The 20,073-nt window shown below is 43.3% G+C and overlaps 1 protein-coding gene across 1 annotated transcript in view; it reads left to right on the forward strand.

Moving 5' to 3' along the window:
- The window catches only part of tenm2a (teneurin transmembrane protein 2a), a 378,826-nt gene that overhangs the window by 21,157 nt on the left and 337,596 nt on the right, over positions 1–20,073 (forward strand). The gene's annotated exons all lie outside the window — the stretch shown is intronic.

Here is a 20,073-nt window from a genome sequence, read left to right on the forward strand (position 1 = left end):
ACCAACGTAGTTTAAAAGTGCATGTACTGTTAATACATTTGTGTAATAGGGAGAGAGAATGAGTTATACTCCGTATACATAAATAAAACCTGCCACTTCCAACAGAGCTAAGTGCTTATGATTCTCTAAATATATTAACCTATCTACATAAGAGATAACAGTATTGTGCTCATTCAGTAAGAGAATGTGTTTTCAATTAAGTATTATAAAGTATTTTTGGTATAGTTCAGCGCTGTAATATAAGCAAAGGTGCTTTGAAGTACCTAAAATATACTGATACTAGAGTTAAAATGTTTTTTTCATTATACATAATTCCCATAACAATTCTTTGGAGGGTATAATGGCAGAATTTAAAGCAATTACATTAATTCTTCTCATAAAGCTCATGTATTTTGTTTGAGTTGTAAAATTGTTTAAATTGTCATGTTTACAATCATTTTAGGGTTTGTCATCAACATGTCAACTAATTTGTAAAATTGCATATAACTTTACACAGAAAAGGTTAGTAAGCAATTTTATCACACTAAAATCATGTTAACACGCATATTGTTTATGTCTTGTGGCTATACTTTTGAAACAGTGAGTATTTAACATTTAAGGATTGGTCCCATTCACTTCCATTGAAGGTTTTTTGTTTTGTTTGTTTTTTTGTGGTAGTCAGTGTTATGCCACAAATGCTGTCGACTGAGCTTAACTTGTATTGTATGAACCCAGAATATTCCTTTAATGCCATTGTCTGGTTTGCATAATTCCTTTAGTTAATCAATGCAGGTTCAATCCAATTTCTGAAACTTATGATGAACATCAAAAACATATGACATTTGGAAATATTATATATGAGGTCTTGTGAGTCTTGTTTTTGCTGCCTCTCATTGTGACAGACCATATCCTTTGGGACTTGTGGTTTCCACGTTCTTCAAGTGTGTTTTTGGGATATGTCCCCACTCCGGGAACGTTTCCCAGTTTGAGAAAGAGATGCCCATTCTCTGGGTTTACTGTGGTACTTTCCCATCTGGCTGTACTATGAATTTGTAAACATAAGAAGGGAACATGATGGTCTGTTTCTTCACAGTCTGTAGAACTGTTCAGTCATCAGACATTAGGCATGTACGTCTGCTCATGCATATGGCACTGTCTCTTAGCTCGAGAACAGGAAGAAAAGTGAAGAAGTGATTTAAGCAATGCTTTTGAAGAATATTTCAGACATCTCTTTTTAGAAAAGAAATGCATTATTGATTTCACTCATTATAAAGCCTGCCTTGTGTTTTTCTCTGTAAAATGAGAAATGGACATCGTCATCATTTATACCCAAGAAAAGTGCTTCACCTATACAAATCACACTTCAGTAACGAATGATGATAACTTGTGCATGTATCTATGTGACTATAGCTAGATTTTATTTAGATAATAACACGTTTTGTTTTCAACCTCTTTACAACACATATCTCCCACAAACATGTATATTGATTTTCAAAAGACACATGCCATTGACAAATGTAATAGAGTCTCAGCACGCTTGCACATGCACGAGCACACATCCAATATGTGCTCAAAAAACAAACACAGCAATAACATTTTAGTTGTTTTGCATCAAAAATGTCTAATTGCTTTATCAAAATCCTTTTTTTATTCTTTTTTTGCTTTTGTAAAAAGTAATAATATAGAGTGAACAGCAAGAAAATAAAATGTGGTCCTGTTTGTCAGGTGATGGAACAAATGTCAGCAGTGCACTGCATATGTTTTGAAGTGATAAATGTTGAAGAGTAAATTTAGATGTGATTGTGCTGGATATTAAGGCAGCGCTTTGTGTTGTTGCCCTCACAGAGTATGTGGATCTATCTCCCATGGTCCTGAAGTACTTCCTGTCAGGTAAAGTACGATCTGACTAGACCTTCAGTATTGCATAACTAGTTGTGTTTTACTAGTACTGTAGGAAAAGTCCTTGTTATTTCTAGCTTTGTACAAGACTCCTAGCTAAATAAATAATAGTTAAACCAGACTAAGCTGCTTTGCTGGTCTTGTTTGGTTTGACCAGCTGGTTTAGCTGGTCAGCCTATCTGTCATTCAGCTGACAAGTGTCACAAACCAGACCAGCCTGACCAGCTTGACCAGCTAAGACTAGCAAACCAGCTTAGACTAGAAAACACTGTTTTAGTCTTTTCCAGCAAGGCTAATATTAATACCTGTAGTTGTAGATGTGTCCAGTTCTCCCTTACAACTCACACTCTGAGAAGTATAAGCTTTGACAAATACAGAATTAAGTTTTAGCTACTATAATCAAATGTGTTTTTATCCACCCACCACATAGTTAGGAATAAAGCAACTCTATAAAGGCCTCTTTATTTTGTCTGTATCGATCTCCATTGCTGTGAAGATTCCTAACTTAAAGGCTGTTAATGAATGCAATTGCTTCTTGATTTTCAGCTGATTGGAGGGCATGCATTGACTTTTTAATTACTGTAGAGAAGAAATTGGTTGTGCATGCCTTATCCTTTAATTGTTTTCTCACAGCCTGTCCTTAATTGGGACTCCGTTGTGTTTATCGATTCAAGTCAAGTCAAGTGAAGTCATTTTTATTTGTATAGTGCTTTTTACATAGTTTCAAATCAGCTTTACAGGAAATCATGCATTAACAAAAACAAAAACAAAATATAGCTGCAAGCGGCAATCATCGGGGTCCATGCACATGTTAAGAAATAACCAAAATAATCAGAGTTGACAGAAATGATCCAGTGGATGACAAATAATACAAATTGACAAAAAAGATCCTGACTAAACTAAATTTGTTGAAAATTGGGAAAAATGTTATTTGTTATTTGGTTGCTAGAGTAACCCCATATGGTTGCTAGGCAGTTACCAAAGTGATAATCAAAAGGCTCCTTGATACCCTGAGACAAAATGAATGAAACCGGAAGTCTCTAAGATGTTCTGGTGCAAAGATATGTGATTTGTTACATGGTTGCTAGGGTAACCCCATCTGGTTGCTTGGCAGTTTCAAGGTGATACTCAAAAGGCTCCTTGCTATCCTGAGTCAAATGAACAAAACCGGAAGTCTCTACGTTGTTCTGGTGCAGAGATATGTGATTTGTTACTTGGTTGCTTGGTTAACCCCATATGGTTGCTAGGCAGTCACCAAAGTGATACTCAAAAGGCTCCTTGCTACCCTGAGACAAATGAACGAAACCAGAAGTTGCTATGATGTTCTGGTGCTGAGATATGTGATTTGTTAATTGGTTGCTAGGGTAACCCCATCTGGTTGCTAGTCAGTTACCAAGGTGATACTGAAAAGCCTCCTTCCTACCCTAAATCAAATGAACAAAACCGGAATTCTGTATGATGTTCTGGTGCAGAGATATATGATTTGTTACTTTGTTGCTAGGATAAACCCATATGGTTGTTAGGCAGTTACCAAGGTGATACTTAATAGGCTCCTTGCTACCCTGAGTCAAATTAATTAAATCGGGAGTCTCTACGATGTTCTGTGGCAGAGTTATTTGATTTGTTACTTGGTTGCTAGGGTAACCCCATCTGGTTGCTAGGCAGTTACCAAGGTGATACTCAAAAGGCTTCTTGCTATCCTGAGTCAAATAAACGAAACCGGAAGTCTCTACATTGTTCTGGTGCAGAGAAATGTGATCTGTTACTTGGTTGCTAGGGTAACCCCATCTGGTTGCTAGGCAGTTACCAAGGTGATACTCAAAAGGCTCCTTGCTACCCTGAGTCCAATGAATGAAACCAGAAATCTCTACGACATTCTGATCCTTAGATCCCCATCAAAGCATTTTGAATGGAAGTCAATGGGGTTTGGTTACTAGGGTGCTCTAAATAATTGCTAGGGAGTGGATAAGTAGTTTGCAAGATGATACTTGAAGAATGATTGCTCACCCAAGTAAAACAAGCCAGCTGTCATTTCTCTACGACATTCTGATCCAAAGATATCACTCTCAGCCATTTTGAATGGAAGTCAATGGGGTTTGATTGTTAGGGTGCTCTAAATGTTTGCTAGGGCATGGCTAAGTAGTTTATATGATGATACCTGAAGTCTGATTGCTCACCCAAGTAAAACAAGCTAACTGTCATTTATCTAGGAAATTCTGATCCAAAGATATCACTCTCAGCCATTTTGAATGGAAGTTAATCGGGTTTGGTTGCTAGGGTGCTCTAAATGGTGGCTAGGGCATGGGTAAGTAGTTTCCATGATGATACTTGAAGAATGATTGCTCACCCAACTTAAACAAGCCAATTGTCATTTCTCTAGTACATTCTGATCCAAAGATATCACTCTCAGACATTTTGAATGAAAGTCAATGGGATTTATTTGCTAGGGTACTCTAAATGTTTGCTAGTTTGTGGCTAAGTAGTTTCTATGATGATACCTGAAGTCTGATTGCTCACCCAAGTAAAACAAGCAAACTGTCATTTCTCTAGGATATTCTGATCCAAAGATATCCCTCTCAGCCATTTTTAATGGAAGTCAATAGGGCTGGTTGCTAGGGTGCTCTAAATGGTTTCTAGGGCGTGGCTAGCCAGTGACCAGAGATATTCTTATTGGCTGATTACTAACCTGACTCGAAATATCCAATCCCCAAGTGTCTACAAAATTCTGTTCTGAAGATATCCTTCTGAGCCATTTTGAATGGAAGTCTATGGGAGTGGTTGCTAGGGTGCCTTAAATGGTTGCTAGGGCATGGCTACACCATTTTCAAGATGATACTTAAAGACTGATTGGTAGCTTGAGTGAAATGAGCCCACCCCTATGTCTTTATGACATTCTGATTGGGAGATATGATCCCACAAAATTCATTGTCTTTTCATAGTAGGAAAAAAATAGTGACAGTTAATCATGTCTGGCAACTTGACAAATATGTTTTCAATATTTTTAGGATATGTAAAAATTAAGGTGACATTTGATTATCTATAATCATTTTGGAAATCACAAACTTTTGCAAACTAATATTATAAAAGTCAGAAGACATTGTCAGTGTACCACGTTTCTTCAAATACATTTATATGCATTCATACACTCATGAAACCCTTAGACTTAAAAGGATTTCTTATTATGTGGCTCCCTCTGGTGGACAAAAAATAGTATTACAGCTTTCAGTGGTCAGTTAAAACGGCTGATTATTTAAAATTTGCTGTTAGCCCCCCATTCATCATAAATCTATGAAATTTAGTATGATTCCTCAGAATGTCCTGTTTTCCATATTTACACAGTTTTGTAAAGTCTGGCATTTGTGCACACAAGATACAGGAATATTAGTCATAATGGGACACACTAGTCAAATATATCAGATTGTATCTTCTAGATGATTTAATGGATCAAAATTCTTTTGATTACTTTTTGCCTACATGGTCTAGCACTGACCTGGGCCAAGTTTGATGAAGATCTGATTAACGCTGTAGGAGGAGTTTGGAAAAGTAGGGTTTTCAGTTAATTAGAATGGCAGAAACATTTTATAAAATGAAATAAAACTGAGATATACATTTTGTAGGACTTGACACAAGGCTTTAGAGGTAAAAAGCATTTTGATTTTAATATGCTTGGATGCCGAGTAATTAGCAAAAATGTAAATGTTTTTGTTATAGCGTCACCTTGTGGCTGATTCTCACAAAACGTGGTACACAGCCTCATTTTGACACTGTGTATGAATATCTCAAGTTTCGTAATGGCCGGCCATTCAGATTTGACGTTATTAGCTGCTGAAATTTGATTGGCTGCTGGCGGCCATGTTTGTTGATTTTTCCAAATGATATTTGAGTGATATGTTAGCCTTTGGGCCATAGAAGATGCAAACCAATTTTCAGCATCATTGATCATACAGCTATGTATCAAGTTTCGCTACATTTGGACTTTTAGTTTAGTAGATATAGGTCAATTTTGATTACATGGACGACGCCTGACCAGTTCTTATATATTTGTAACACTTTGACGAAATACAATTCTTTGATTACTTTTTGTCAGGAGTTTCCATAGATGTTGTATACCAAATTCTTCAAATCGGACATACGAGGAGTTGTGAACTGGGAGGAGTTCGCAAAAGTAAATTTCCCAGAAAATTCAAAATGGCGGAAGAATTTTATAGACGGATATGAAATCGGAGATATACGTTTCTGAGTAGTGGGGGGGATTTCTGACCATCCCACCAAGTTTGGTGTCTCTGCAACTTACAGTCTCTGACACACAGACACTTTTAAGGCAGAAAAAAATTATAATAAGAAGAAAAATAATAAGAAATTCGGAACAAATACAATAGGGTTCCTGCACCTTTGGTGCTTGGACCCCAAATAATAATAAGAATAAGAAGAAGCAAATCGGAACAAATACAATAGGGTTCCTGCACCTTCAGTGCTTGGACCCCTAAAAATGAAACTGTAATATCTATAAAGTCTTAGAGTGATCATTGTGAAGTTTGATTAAATATTATTGTAAATTGAGTATAGAAATTAATTAAATAATAATTGAAATTATAACCCTTGTGACCAAGCTGAAGGCGACTGTGGCAAGGAACACAAAACTCCATAAGATGATGGTTAATGGAAAAAAATAACCTTGGGAGAAACCATCCTGGTTACTTTCGTAACTTCCGTTCCCTGATGGAGGGAACGAGACATTGTGTCGATTTAGTGACACTAGGGGTCACTCTTGGGAGCCCCAAACACCTCTGCTTTTTTTAAAAAAGGCCAATGAGAATTGGCGAGTGGAAATTGCATGCCACTCCCCCGGACATACGGGTATAAAAGGAGCTGGTATGCAACCACTCATTCAGGTTTTGTGCTGAGGAGCCGAGACCAGGTCCCGGCCATTTCAGCGGGTAGTTCAGCATTGTGGCAAGAGGGACACATGTCTCGTTCCCTCCATCAGGGAACGGAGGTTACGAAAGTAACCAGGACGTTCCCTGTCTGTCACTCACTCGAAGTTGTTTCGATGTAGTGACACTAGGGGTCCCTATACAAAACGGCACAACTAGCTGAACTGTGTTGCGTGAACTGCCGGTGTGTGATGGGTAGACTGCTGTGAGCGCACCAGGCTGTCACGTAACCTCCCCCAATGATCTTATGAGTGTCGAACAGTCCATCAGGAACAAGTCGACTGCCCAACTATAGGGGCAGGCTAGTCCAGCCGAGGCCTCTTTTCCATCTCTTTTCTCCCCAAAAAGAGTGGAATTTGTTAACTGACTGGGAGCCATAAGTGTCTGCATCGGGGGGTGTCCCTCCCAAGGGGAAGACACCGCGGAGACCACACCCCACCCAAAAGGGGGGGGGGTATTTTGAGTGGAATACGTCACGTTCTTACCGAGTCTTGTCGGAAGTATGTCATGTGGAGAGGTCCCATGGTAGGTCGTACCCGAAGGGGGAGGAGTTTCTACAGAGCATGGCAACCGGGTGCAGAGGGGCCTCTGCCCAAGGAAGATGCAGTTTGCTATCAGGGAATCAATTTTTGCAGAAGATATCACATGGGGTCGCCTTCGGGGAACCAGCACATGTGGAGCACCTACCTCAGTACAGGGGCTCATTAGCACACGTACTGGGCCGGTCAGCGAGTTTCTCCGCAAACTCAGCTGCCAGAGGGCTAAGGAGGAAAGTCATCCAGGGAACATGACTGGGAGTCAAGAGCGCACGTCTTCACCTCAAGAGAGAGGAAAGACGCTATGCGCAAGCGGTACACCTGGCCAGTTGTCCCGGAACTTACCTGCTCGTGCCTGCTAATACACGGGATGAGACCGGCTCAACCCGGAGATTGTAGAACCTCGCAAATGTGTTGGGTGTTGCCCAGCCCACTGCTCTGCAGATGTCTGCCAAAGAGGCGCCACTGGCCAGGGCCCAGGAGGCCGCCACACTCCTGGTGGAGTGGGCTCGTAACCCCTAGGGGGTGGCACGTCCTGAGCCTGATATGCCATCGAGATGGCGTCGATGACCCAGTGGGCGATCCTCTGTTTGGAGACAATGCTTCCTTTCCGCTGTCCATCAAAGCAAACAAAGAGCTGCTTGGAGCTTCTAAGGCTCTGCGTGTGATCCAAATAGATGCGTAAAGCTCGCACTGGACACAGCAACGACAAGGCTGGGTCTGCCTTCTCCTGGGGCAGCGCTTGCAGGTTCACCACCTGATCCCTAAAAGGAGTTGTGGGAACCTTGGGCATATAGCCCAGTCGGGGTCTCAGGATCACGTGAGAGTAACTCGGACCAAACTCCAAGCACAATTCACTGACAGAGAACGCCTGCAGGTCCCCTACCCTTTTGATGGAAGTGAGTGCAGTCAGGAGGGCAGTCTTCAAAGAGAGTGCCTTAAGCTCAGCTGACTCCAAGGGCTCAAAAGGAGCTCCCTGTAGACACTGAAGGACTACAGAGAGGTCCCATGAGGGGACGAGGCACGGTTTGGAGGGATTCAACCTCCTAGCGCCTCTCAGGAACCTTATGATCAAGTCGTGCTTTCCCAAATACCTAACATCTACTGCATCATGATGTGCTGAAATAGTGGCTACATACACCTTCAGGGTGGAGGGGGACAGCCGCCCCTCCAGCCTCTCCTGCAAGAAGGAAAGCACTGATCCGACTGCACACCTCTGGGGGTCTTCGCATTGGGAAGAACACCACTTAGCAAACAGACACCACTTCAAGGAATACAGGCGCCTCGTAGAGGGAGCCCTAGCCTGAGTGATCGTGTCTACCACCGTGGGTGGTAGGCCACTTAGGTCTTCCATGTCCCGTCCAGGGGCCAGAAGTGGAGATTCCAGAGGTCTGGTCGAGTGTGCCAGATGGTGCCCCGTCCCTGAGAAAGAAGGTCCTTCCTCAGGGGAATTTGCCGGGGGGGCTGTCACGAGGAGCGTGAGATCTGAGAACCACGTCTGGGTGGGCCAGTAGGGTGCTACTAGGATGATCTGCTCCTTGTCATCCTTGACCTTGCACAGGGTCTGTGCTAGTAGGCTCACTGGGGGAAACACTTATTTGCGTAGTCCAGGGGGCCAGCTGTATGCCAGCGCATCTATACCGAGGGGTGCCTCGGTCAGGGCGTGCCAAAGCGGGTAGTTGGAGGATTCCCGGGAAGCAAACAGGTCTACCTGTGCTCGACCGAACTGACTCCAAATCAGCTGGACCACCTGAGGGTGGAGCCTCCACTCTCCCCTGAGGGTAACCTGATGTGACAGCGTGTCCATTGCGGTGTTGAGGTCGCCCGGGATGTGAGTGGCTCGTAGCGACTTGAGGCGCTGCTGACTCCAGAGGAGGAGACGGCAGGCGAGTTGTGACATGCAGTGGGAGCATAGACCGCCTTGGCGGTTGATGTACGCTACTGATGCTGTGTTGTCCGTCCGGACCAACACGTGCTTGCCCTGGATCAATGGCCAAAACCTCTGCAGGGTGAGCAGTACTGCCAACAACTCTAGGCAGTTGATGTGCCAACGCAGCCACGGGCCTGTCCAGGAGCCGGCGGTTGTGTGCCCATTGCATACGGCGCCCCAGCCTGTCTTGGAGGCATCTGTTGTAACCACGACACACCTGGAGACCTGCTCTAGGGGAACCCCTGCCCGTAGAAATGCAGGTCTGTCCAAGGGCTGAAGAGGCGGCGACAGATCGGCGTTATGGCCACGCGATGTGTCCCACAGCGCCATGCCCATCTCAGGACTCGAGTCTGAAGCCAGTGCTGAAGCGGTCACACATGCATCAACCCGAACGGTGTGGCCGCCGCTGAGGATGCCATATGCCCAGGAGCCTCTGAAAAAGTTTCAGTGGAACCGCTGTTCTCCACCTGAAAGCCGTCAGACAGTTCAGCACTGACTGTGCGTGCTCGTTCGTAAGGCGCGCTGTCATTGAGACTGAGTCCAACTACAAACCGAGAAAAGAGATGCCCTGAACCGGGTAGAGCTTGCTCTTTTCCCGGTTGACCTGAAGCCCCAGTCGTCTGAGGTGCCGGAGCATGAGGTCTCTGTGTGCGCACGGCAACTCTCGAGAGTGAGCTAGGATTAGCCAGTCATCGAGATAGTTGAGGCTGCGGATGCCTTCTTCCCTTAATGGGGCAAGGGCAGCCTCTGCGACCTTCGTGAAGACACGAGGGGACAGGAACAGGCCGATGGGGAGGACCTTGTACTGGTACGCTTGGCCTTCGAAGGCAAACCACAGGAAGGGTCTGTGTCGAGGTAAGACCGAGACGTGAAAGTACACGTCCTGCAGGTCTACCGCCGCGAACCAATCTTGAGTTTTTGCATCAGCATCTTGAACGGGAGTCTGTGCAAAGCCAGGTTCAGTACTCGCAGGTTCAGGATTGGTCGCAACCCACCGCCTTTCTTCGGTATGGTGAAGTAAGGGCTGTAGAACCCTTTCTTCATCTCGGCTGGAGGGAACCATTCTTTTGTCAGGCTTTTGGGTGCCGCAGCCTCCTGGGCATGTGGCGACAAAAGATTCTCCTCCCGGCCCTCTACCGGGGGATGGAGTGGTCTGTCGACCAGCCACGGAGAAGTGGGTCTCCTCGCCTCTGGGTCACCCGTCTCGGGCGCCTTCCTCGGGTTCTTAGTGGCCGTCTGCGAGACGGGTGGCATCTGCTTCCTGCGGAGGGCCACGGGGCGGCTGCGGCAGAGCCGGTGTTGTTGCTGCAGGAGGACACCCTTGGCAACGAGCAGACAGGGTGCGGGGTCTTAAGCCGCACCGGGGAAGGATATATTATAAAACCTCCGTCTGCTTCTTCACCGCCGAGAACTGCTGGGCAAAGTCCTCGACGGCCAAACAGGCCAACCTGGGAAATGTGGGCGTCAAGGAACCGTGCCTTGTCCGCCTCTCCCATCTCGACCAAGTTGAGCCAAAGGTGGCGCTCCTGGACCACCAGGGTTTATATTTATATTTATAATTCTTCTCTTTAGAAATGAACATAGTTGGGATGACACTACCTTTTCTACTATTTTCAATATAAATGGTAGATTTGAAATCAGTCTGTAATTAGCCAATTCTCTAGGATCAATCTGTGGCTTCTTAATAAGCGGTTTGATAACTGCCATTTTAAAGTTTCTTGGGACATGTCCTAAGGATAGCGAGGAGTTAATAATATTAAGAGGAGGTTCTGAGATTACTGGTAATACCTCTTTTAAGAGCTTAGTTTGTATTGGATCTAACATATATGTTGTGGCTTTTGATGTTTCGATAAGTTTTGTTAGCTCTTCATGACCTATGATAGCAAAGGATTGAAGTTGCTCGTGAGCAAAATTATGAGACTCTGTTTTCTGAGTTGCTGTGACAGTTGATTGCATAGTTCCAATTTTATTTCTGATTATTTCAATTTTATCAGTAAAGAAATTCATGAAGTCATTACTATTGTGCTGCGATGGAATATCTGTGTAACAGATGTTCGTATTTGGATCAGAAGGAGGAAGCGGGAGATGGCTTCAGGGAACCACGTGAGTTTATTTATACTCTCTGAATGCAACTCAAACAAAAATAACACTTTCCAGTGGCCAACGTAAAACTGCTGCTTTTCAGTCAGACAGTGAAGCTTCCATAACACACACACTGTACTAAGATTCAGCTCTCTCTTAGCCATCTTTTATCTCCCCCGTCTCTCACTGTGAACATAGAAACGGTAATTATCCACAATTCATCTCATGTGGATGTCCTTACCGCTTTCTCTCTCCCCAGACGGGCAGTCGACCACACCTTCACCTCCACATACCCCCACCACCCGATGCAGGCCAGGGGAACCATCCAGACTGCCCACTCCCCCCCTTTTCTGGAGTGGAAGTCCGTGACAGCCATCTGTGCCCCCAGATTGTGGTCCACCTTGAACTTAAATGGCTGGAGTGCCAGATACCAATGGGTGATCTGGGTGTTGGCATCCTTCATGTGTTGGAGCTATTGGAGCACGACGTGGTCCGAACAGAGGGTGAATGCTCATCCCAGCAAATAGTAGTGGAGGGTGAGGACTGCCCACTTGATGGCCAGACACTCCTTCTCTATGGTGCTGTACTTCGTCTCTCTCATAGAGAGCTTCTGACTAATGTACAGCACCGGGTGCTCCTCCCCTCCAATACTTGGGACAGTACAGCACCCAGCCCCCTGTCCGATACATCCGTCTGGAAAACAAAAGGGAGAGAGAAATCAGGGGAATGCAGAAGCAGTCTGCCACAAAGTGCAGCTTTTACCTGGTGAAAGCCCGTTGGCATGGCTCTGTCCAATGGACCGGCTCTGGAGCTCCCTTTTTAGGAAGATCAGTCAGCGGGCTGGTGACGTCCGAATAATTAGGCACAAACCTTCGATAATAGCCAGTCAGCCCCAAAAACTGTCTCACCTCCTTTTTAGTCTTAGGTCTCGGGCAGATCCCAAGCACTGTGGTTTTATCAATTTGTGGTTGCACCTGCCCATACCCCAAGTGGAACTCCAGATACCGTACTTACACCCGTCCAATTGCGCACTTCTTCGGGTTTGCTCTTAGCCCCACTCATCGCAGCGACCTCAGAACGGCCCCCAGATGCTTCATGTGCTGCTGCCAATGATTACTGTAAATACAAATAAAACTTAATACCTAATTCATACAGTTTGCATAGTGTATGTGACATGAAAGTAGTGCCCTGATCAGTGAGGATTTATTTTGGAATCCCCACTCGGGAGATAATTTTGAAGAGTGCCTCCGCAACACTACGTGCTGAGATGTCATGAAGAGGCACTGCTTCCGGGTATCGCATTGCGTAGTCCACCAGAACCAACACAAAGTGATGCCCACATGCTGACCGTTCTAATGGCCCAACGAGGTCCATGCCAACTCTGTCAAAGGGACCTCAATCAATGGAAGAGGGCGCAATGGCACTTTTGGATTGGCTGGCGGATTCACCAGCTGACAAGCTGCCGCAGCATGTCGCACACCACTGGCTAACATCCCCGCGAATGCTTGGCCAATAGAAACAGGCCATGATACAGCTTAGTGTTTTCCCCTGTACCAAATGACCCGACATTGGACTATGATGATCCGCCTGGAACAACATTTCCCGAAGGCTCCTTGGTTCTAACAACTGGGTTGTATCTTCTTTTGTCTGAGCGTCCTGTGTTACTCGATACAATTGATCGTTTATAATTGAGAAATACGGATATGTGAGTGCAATGCATGGCTGAAGGTATTGACAATCAGTTACTTTCACTTGGTCAAACATGTGCTTAAGAGTCTTGTCTCGCATCTGCTCCAGAGGAGAATCCACAGCGGGAATTCCCCTAAGGGCTGGGGAAGTCGAGGCTGACATAGATGGCCCAACTCCACCTCCCCCGTCAGTGCATTGCACACTCCACACTGTCCCACTGTACTACCGGACCCATCCACACACAACCCTTTTAACAATTCGGCCAATTAGTACCCAAAATTAGTGGATGAGTGAGGCAGGAACTAACCACAGCCTCATGCTTTTGACCCCAAAATAGACCTGGATCAACATTCCCACCTCCATCACCAGGCACTGTTTGTGGACGTGAGCTGGCAACTCCAACAGACAGGCCCAAACCTCACACCCACACTAGTGGTGGCAGCTTCCCCCACCTAAGAGGAAAAATGAGTAGAGCTAGGGGAGAGAGAAACAGGAGGGTTAGTACACCATTTCCGGGTGAACGGGATAGGTCAGAAGGAAGGGGGGAAGGGGTGGGGGAGGGATCACAGAGAGAGAGAGAGAGAGCGGGGCATGCCGGCTCCTTGGTATGCCGCTAAATGGTCCTCCACCAACAGCACTGCTTCATCCAGTGACGGGCGGTGGCACTGGACACACTCCGCTGATCCTTTCGGTAGTCGGGAGATTAATAGCTCTAGCACCACGAGATCGATGACATGCCCAACTTCACTGGGCTCCTCAGCCAGCACCCACCACCAGCAGGCATCATGGTGCTATTGAGCGAAGGCAAACGGGCGGCCAACTTCGGTCAGCGTCAGGGATCGGAACCGCTAGAGGTGCTCCTCTGGACTGCGGCCAACCCATTGCAGGATGGCTTTCTTCAGCTCTGGGAACCTCAGGAGGTTGTCAACTGGGACCTATTGGGCTGTGAGTTGGGCCTCCCTGGTCAGCAGCGGTAAGAGGTGGACTGCCCATTGTGCCCGCAGCCATTCCAGGGCTTGGGTCGTGTGCTCAAAAGCTCCAGAAAGGCCTCCGTATTGTCTTGTGCCCCATCTTCGTGAGCATTACATTAGAGTTTGCTGCTGCCGGGGTTGCGGTGTGCACCCCCTCCTGAGTCACCAAGCTCCGTAACACCCGTCGGTCCTCCTCTTGGCCTCGAAGAAGCGCCTCGAAGCACTGTTGCTGCTCCACCCACAGATCCATGAGGGCCTGGTGTTGAACCTGGTGGATGCTGGTGAGGGATCGGAACACTTCCTCCAGCAGCGAAGATGACTCCATAGCAACTTACTCTTCCTCCTTTTCCTGGGTTTCGGCACCAGTGTAACAGATGTTCGTACTTGGATCGAAAGGAGGAAGCAGGAGACAGCTTCAGCGAACCACGTGATTTTACTTACACACTCTGAATGCAACTCAAACAAAAATAACACTTTCCAGTGGCCAATGTAAAACTGCTGCTTTTCAGCCAGACAATGAAGCTTCCATAACACACACACTGTACTCAGGTTCAGCTCTCTCCCTTTCTGAGGATTGGGCCGTCTTTTATCTCCCTCGGCTCTCACTGTGAACATAGAAATGGTAATTAGCCACAATTCATCTCAGGTGGATGTCCTTACTGCTTTCCCTCTCCCCAGATGGGCGCTCGACCACGCCCTCACCTCCACAATCTGGTTCAGTCAATGCTTTATTCCTAACCAATTTAGCCACAGTACTGAATAAACACCTAGGATTTTTGTGGTTATTTTCTATGTGTTTGCTAAAATATGCTGACCTGGCAGCTTTTAGTGCCTGTCTTAAGCTATCTTTCCATGCACCACGAAATACCTCTAATTTTGTATTTTTCCACTTGCGCTCCATTTTCCGAGCTGCTCTCTTGAGATCATGAGTGTGATCACTGTACCACGGTGCGAGGATTTTATCTTACATTTTCTTTCATCAAAGGGTGGCGATACTATCAAGAGTGCAAGAGAAGACTGTATTTATACTTTGTGTTATTACATCAAGTTCTTCTAGGCTTTTTGGCTTACTGAGTATGTGAGACAATTCTGGAAGATTATTAGTGAAGCTATCTTTAGTGGTCAAATGAAAAGTCCTTCCTGAATGATAGCGTGGTGTAGATTGCATGACCTTAGCTGATCGCAACAAATGAGATTAGGTAATGATCTGAGATGTCTTCTCTATGGTAGAATTTCTGTAGTATCAACATCAACTCCATATGATTCCAAAATTGTGTCTGACTCCAAGTGAGTTGAGAATATCGATAAATGTTAATCCCAATGTGTAATTTTCATTATCTATGTGAACGTTGAAGTCACCAACAATTAAAGCTATTTCTACATTAACTACTAGATCTGTTAGAAAATTTGCAAATTCACCAAGGAAACCAGAGTAAGGCCCGGGTTATCTATATAATGTAGCAAGGGCAAAAGATGACAGAGATTTTTTATTTATATCTGATGGTGTCATATTAAGCATTATTAGTTCAAAAGACTTAAACTTATATCCTGTCCTCTGAGTAACACCAAACACTTCACTGTAAATTGTAGCAACACCTCCTCCTCAACCCTTCAGAAGGGGCTCATATAACAATAACCTGGGGGAGTTACTAATATATTCATCTGGTTTATGCCAGGTTTCAGTCAAACAGAGCACATCCAAACTATGATCTGTAATTATTTCATTTACAATTAGTGTTTTGGTAGAAAGAGATCTAATGTTTAGTAGCCCTACCTTTATATGATGTTTATCTTAATTTTTTTTATTTGTTTATTTTTTTAAAGTTTGACCTTAATCAAATGTTTTCTAAATGATTTAGTGAGAGTTTTGTGTTTGGTAGTTCAGGGAACAGACACAGTCTCTATGTGATATCTAGGTGATACAGTCTCTATGTGTTGTAGTTTATGTGACCTGTGTGATGTCTCAAGGCATCTAGCAGATGTTCGGATTAACCAGTTTGTCTGCTTCCTGACCTGGACCCCAGTTAGTCAAATACTATCATTATTAAGACTATGAGCTAAATTACTAGAGAGGAGAGTGGCACCTTCCCTGGAGGGATGGAGTCTGTCTCTCTTTAGCAGGTCAGGTTTACCCCAAAAACTCTTCCAATTGTCTATGAATCCTATGCTATTCTCTGGACACCACTCAGACATCCAGCCATTGAGTGACACTAATCTACTGTAAACCTCGTCACCACGATAAGCAGGGAGGGGACCAGAGCATATTACAGTGTCTGACATCGGTTTTGCAAGTTCACACACCTCTTTAACATTATCTCTGGTGATCTCCGACTGGTGAAGCCGGACATGATTAGTGCTGATATTAATAAAAATGTTAGAAAATCTACATTTAGCATTAACCAGCACTTGAAAATTTGATCTGATGTCAGACGCCCGAGCCCCCAAAATGCATTTAACAATGTTGGCTGGAGTCTCTATTTCCATGTTCCTTACAATAGAATCATCAATTATTAGGGCTCTTTCAACATGATTCTCAGTGGGTGCATCACTGAGTGGGGGAATCAATTGGAAACCCTAACAGGAACAGGAGAGTGGTGTCACTTTGCTGTGGGGGCTCTTCAGCCGGAACCAAAGTGTGTGTGTGTTGTTCGCTGTACTACCCACATCCAAAACAGTATCTACCGGCTTCTCTTTCTCACTGACTTCCACTAGCGTTCGGATGCATGTCTCTAACTCATTAACCTTCTCCATCAGTCTGACTAATTCCTTACATTTATCACATGTGAATCCCTCACTGCTGACGGAAGAAGCTATAGTAAACATGTGGCATGTAATGCAGGAAGCAATAACATGAGCAGATGCCATGACTTACCACAATTGTTTGTTGTTGTTGTGGTTGTTCTTGAGCAGCGAGGGTTTGAGATCAATGGTGTACCTAATCAGCAGATGTTTGAGATTGATGCAATAATCAGTGTAAAACACAGTGAGTAAAACGAATGCAGAAAGAAAAAAGAAAGAAAAAAAACAAGAGAAAGGGGTGCACGTGGTAAAATACACACAAATGAAAAGCTGAAAAACCAGAAGGACATGGTAAAATGGCAAAGGATAAAACGATGAATGTATAAGAATAATAAGCAATGCTAAGCAGGCTAGCAAGCTACAAACACTCGTGCAGCATGCCATCAGCAACAGGAACAGGAAGTGACGTTAGTTTGTCACGCATTAATTTGGATGATATGCAATATGTAAATATATATACAGTATAAATTAGTTAATGCAGGAGTGCTTTTCAGCTCTCTCTAAGCATAGGCAATGCACTTGCCATTGCATTATGTGTGTGAGTGTGTGTGGTCACACACAGAGTCAATGTAGTAGGGAAATTTCACAGCATGTAAGAGCTGCAGGGAAAAATAAGCCCCTTAGCTTTGTACCAAACGTGACCTAGAGTCTAAGCTGATTTGAGATGTAAAATGCTCTCTGGTCTTTCTGCCTTCTTTTATACTTCCTTCCTCTATAACTATTGAAGGCATTGGGTGCTTCTTGATGAGAGAAAAAGTAAAGGCTTATTTTCACCAAGTCCAAATTTAAAGTTCGAAAACAAGCATGACATGATTTTGAAGTAAAAAATTCCTCTCTTAGAACTCATTTACACCATGTTTGAAATATTATACTGCAATGATCTTTCTTTTATTCATTTAGAGGTTATTGGTAGTACTTTACAATACAGTTCTATTTATTTACATTAATGCATTAGGTATCTTGAACTAACAATGTATATATATTTTTAACAGAATTTATGAATCTGTAAAAAAATGTAACTTACGGAAATACATAAAGTTGTCCTAGTTCATGTTAGTTCATAACGTATTAATTAATGTTAATCGGAACAGTGCCGCATTTATACTGTTATGTTAGTGCAAGCAGACAACAAGCGACAGAGCACAATAATTACATGGAGTGAACACAGTCTTCTAATCGAGCATGCAGAGATGAGTGAGCACATTATATATTGAGCGCGAAAAGGCACAAAAGCGTGTAGACAAACGAGCAGGAGCACTAAGCGCTCTCCTAGAACTGTTCTCACTCTGTTCCAAGTGTCTTAGCAGCATCAATTTCCAAGGGATTGAAAATTACATAGGGAAAAATCCCCACTTCAAGAATTTCAGAGCAGGATTGCACGTATTATGCAACATTTTAATTATCCCTGCACAATCCATGTTTACACAGCAGGAAATTTCCACATGTTTTCGTTTTAATGTGTTGGTGAAAATTTGTAATCCACACATAGGATCACAAGAACAGAAATCTTCTATACTGAGAAAACAACCTCTGCATTTTTACCATAGGAGAGAGTGTACCAGTCAACTAGTGTTTTACAATATTAAGTCACAGTTTGCGGATACCATACAAATAAATGGGGAGAGTCGTAAACTGACACCTGTGACTTCCCTTAAAAAACAAACAATTTTATTGTAGTTAACGCTACACATAGTTCATCCAAAAAGTATTTTTTATTGTAAAACATGTTGAAGATTGGTGTACAGGTGGTCAGTTCATTAAGTGATGAGCTGTTTTCTCACAAAAGCAATTTATTCAGCACACTGAAGCATCTCCTCCACAGACATCCATTCAAAAAGAACGGCCTCTTGTCTCCTCGCCAGTGTACCATGCATAGAATGCTTTATGCTATTCTATGATAAACTTGTTGGTTCTTTTTCAGATGGGCTCTGCACAAGAAATCAATAGTTTCTTTCTGTTGGACTGTAAATACGTCTCTCTCCAAGCATCTCTCTCATCATTGCTCTGCGTGCAGCGTAGATGCTGTTTAGCATGCATGTGCACCTGCAAAGGGACAGAGTTCCCACAGTATAAAAAAAAAAAAAACTTTTTCTCAAACAAACACCTTTTTCTCTATTTTTTCCACCTTTAGAGATGAAGCGCTGGATGAAACATAATTAAACTTTGTTAAACCCCGGTTATACACTTGTCTGGATATCATGAGCTGCTCAGTGTCCAAATTCTAAGTATACTGTACATATAACAGTTAGATATTGTTTCAAAACATAAACATTCATTTGACTTGCTAATGCCGTTTCATGTGGAAAGAAGCAAAATCACTATGGCTATTATTATTTTCACAGTTGTTCAGAAGCATGGTGAAGATGACTATTTAAAACAGTCTACTTCATATCATCCTCATAACACACCTGTTACATTTCTAATTTCTGGACTGTACAGGTATGATCTTTCTATTTATATCCACATTATTAATTCATAGATTAGGCCTAATATCTACCTACTGTATATTACACGTCACAACTGGTTTAGTGGCAAGGTTTCCTCTCTCAGGGATTCATATGTTTATTACATTCAGCCAACAATCAAATCTTTAACTCAGTGACTAAATGTTTGATCCTACTTGTGAAAACACTACACATGGCCCAAAAGTTCACATCATGACTAAATGAGTGATCAACTTCTCCACTGAACTCTTCACTGAAAAAGATTTGTGTTAATGGCAGGATGGCTGAGGTTAATTATGTATTTAGCTTATATGGGGTAACATAAGGCATAAACCTGTAGTTTACTGCTATCTTGCAAATTATTTACATGACATAGTTTTTATCTTAAAAAGTAATATACTGTATATTTAAAAAATGTATATATTTAGCTTCTGACACATTTTTTTTTAAAGCCATGATGGTAAAAAAAAACGCTATTCTTTATTTTTGTTGGGGCCAGTAGAAATTTTGGCAGGGCAAGTAAAAATCAGAACCACTGGCCAAACACCATTAGAAAAAAAAATGGAAGACACATTTCATAGTTACATTTAGGATGAGTAGTTTTAGTGTAAAAATTGTTTGTTAATAATTTATACCTATTGTTTTGTCACCATTGAACTTGGTGTGAACAGCTGTGAGTCTACACAATGTTGTGCAGAGTACAGTTAACTTTATACCACTGATAATTACACAATCTGAAATTTGTAATTACTGTCAAATGACTGATGTAGTACTGAGTTCATTGAGTGTGATAGAGTCATTCCTTTTGCT

Source organism: Myxocyprinus asiaticus, chromosome 22 (genome assembly GCF_019703515.2).
Source record: "Myxocyprinus asiaticus isolate MX2 ecotype Aquarium Trade chromosome 22, UBuf_Myxa_2, whole genome shotgun sequence".
Lineage (NCBI taxonomy): Eukaryota > Metazoa > Chordata > Actinopteri > Cypriniformes > Catostomidae > Myxocyprinus > Myxocyprinus asiaticus.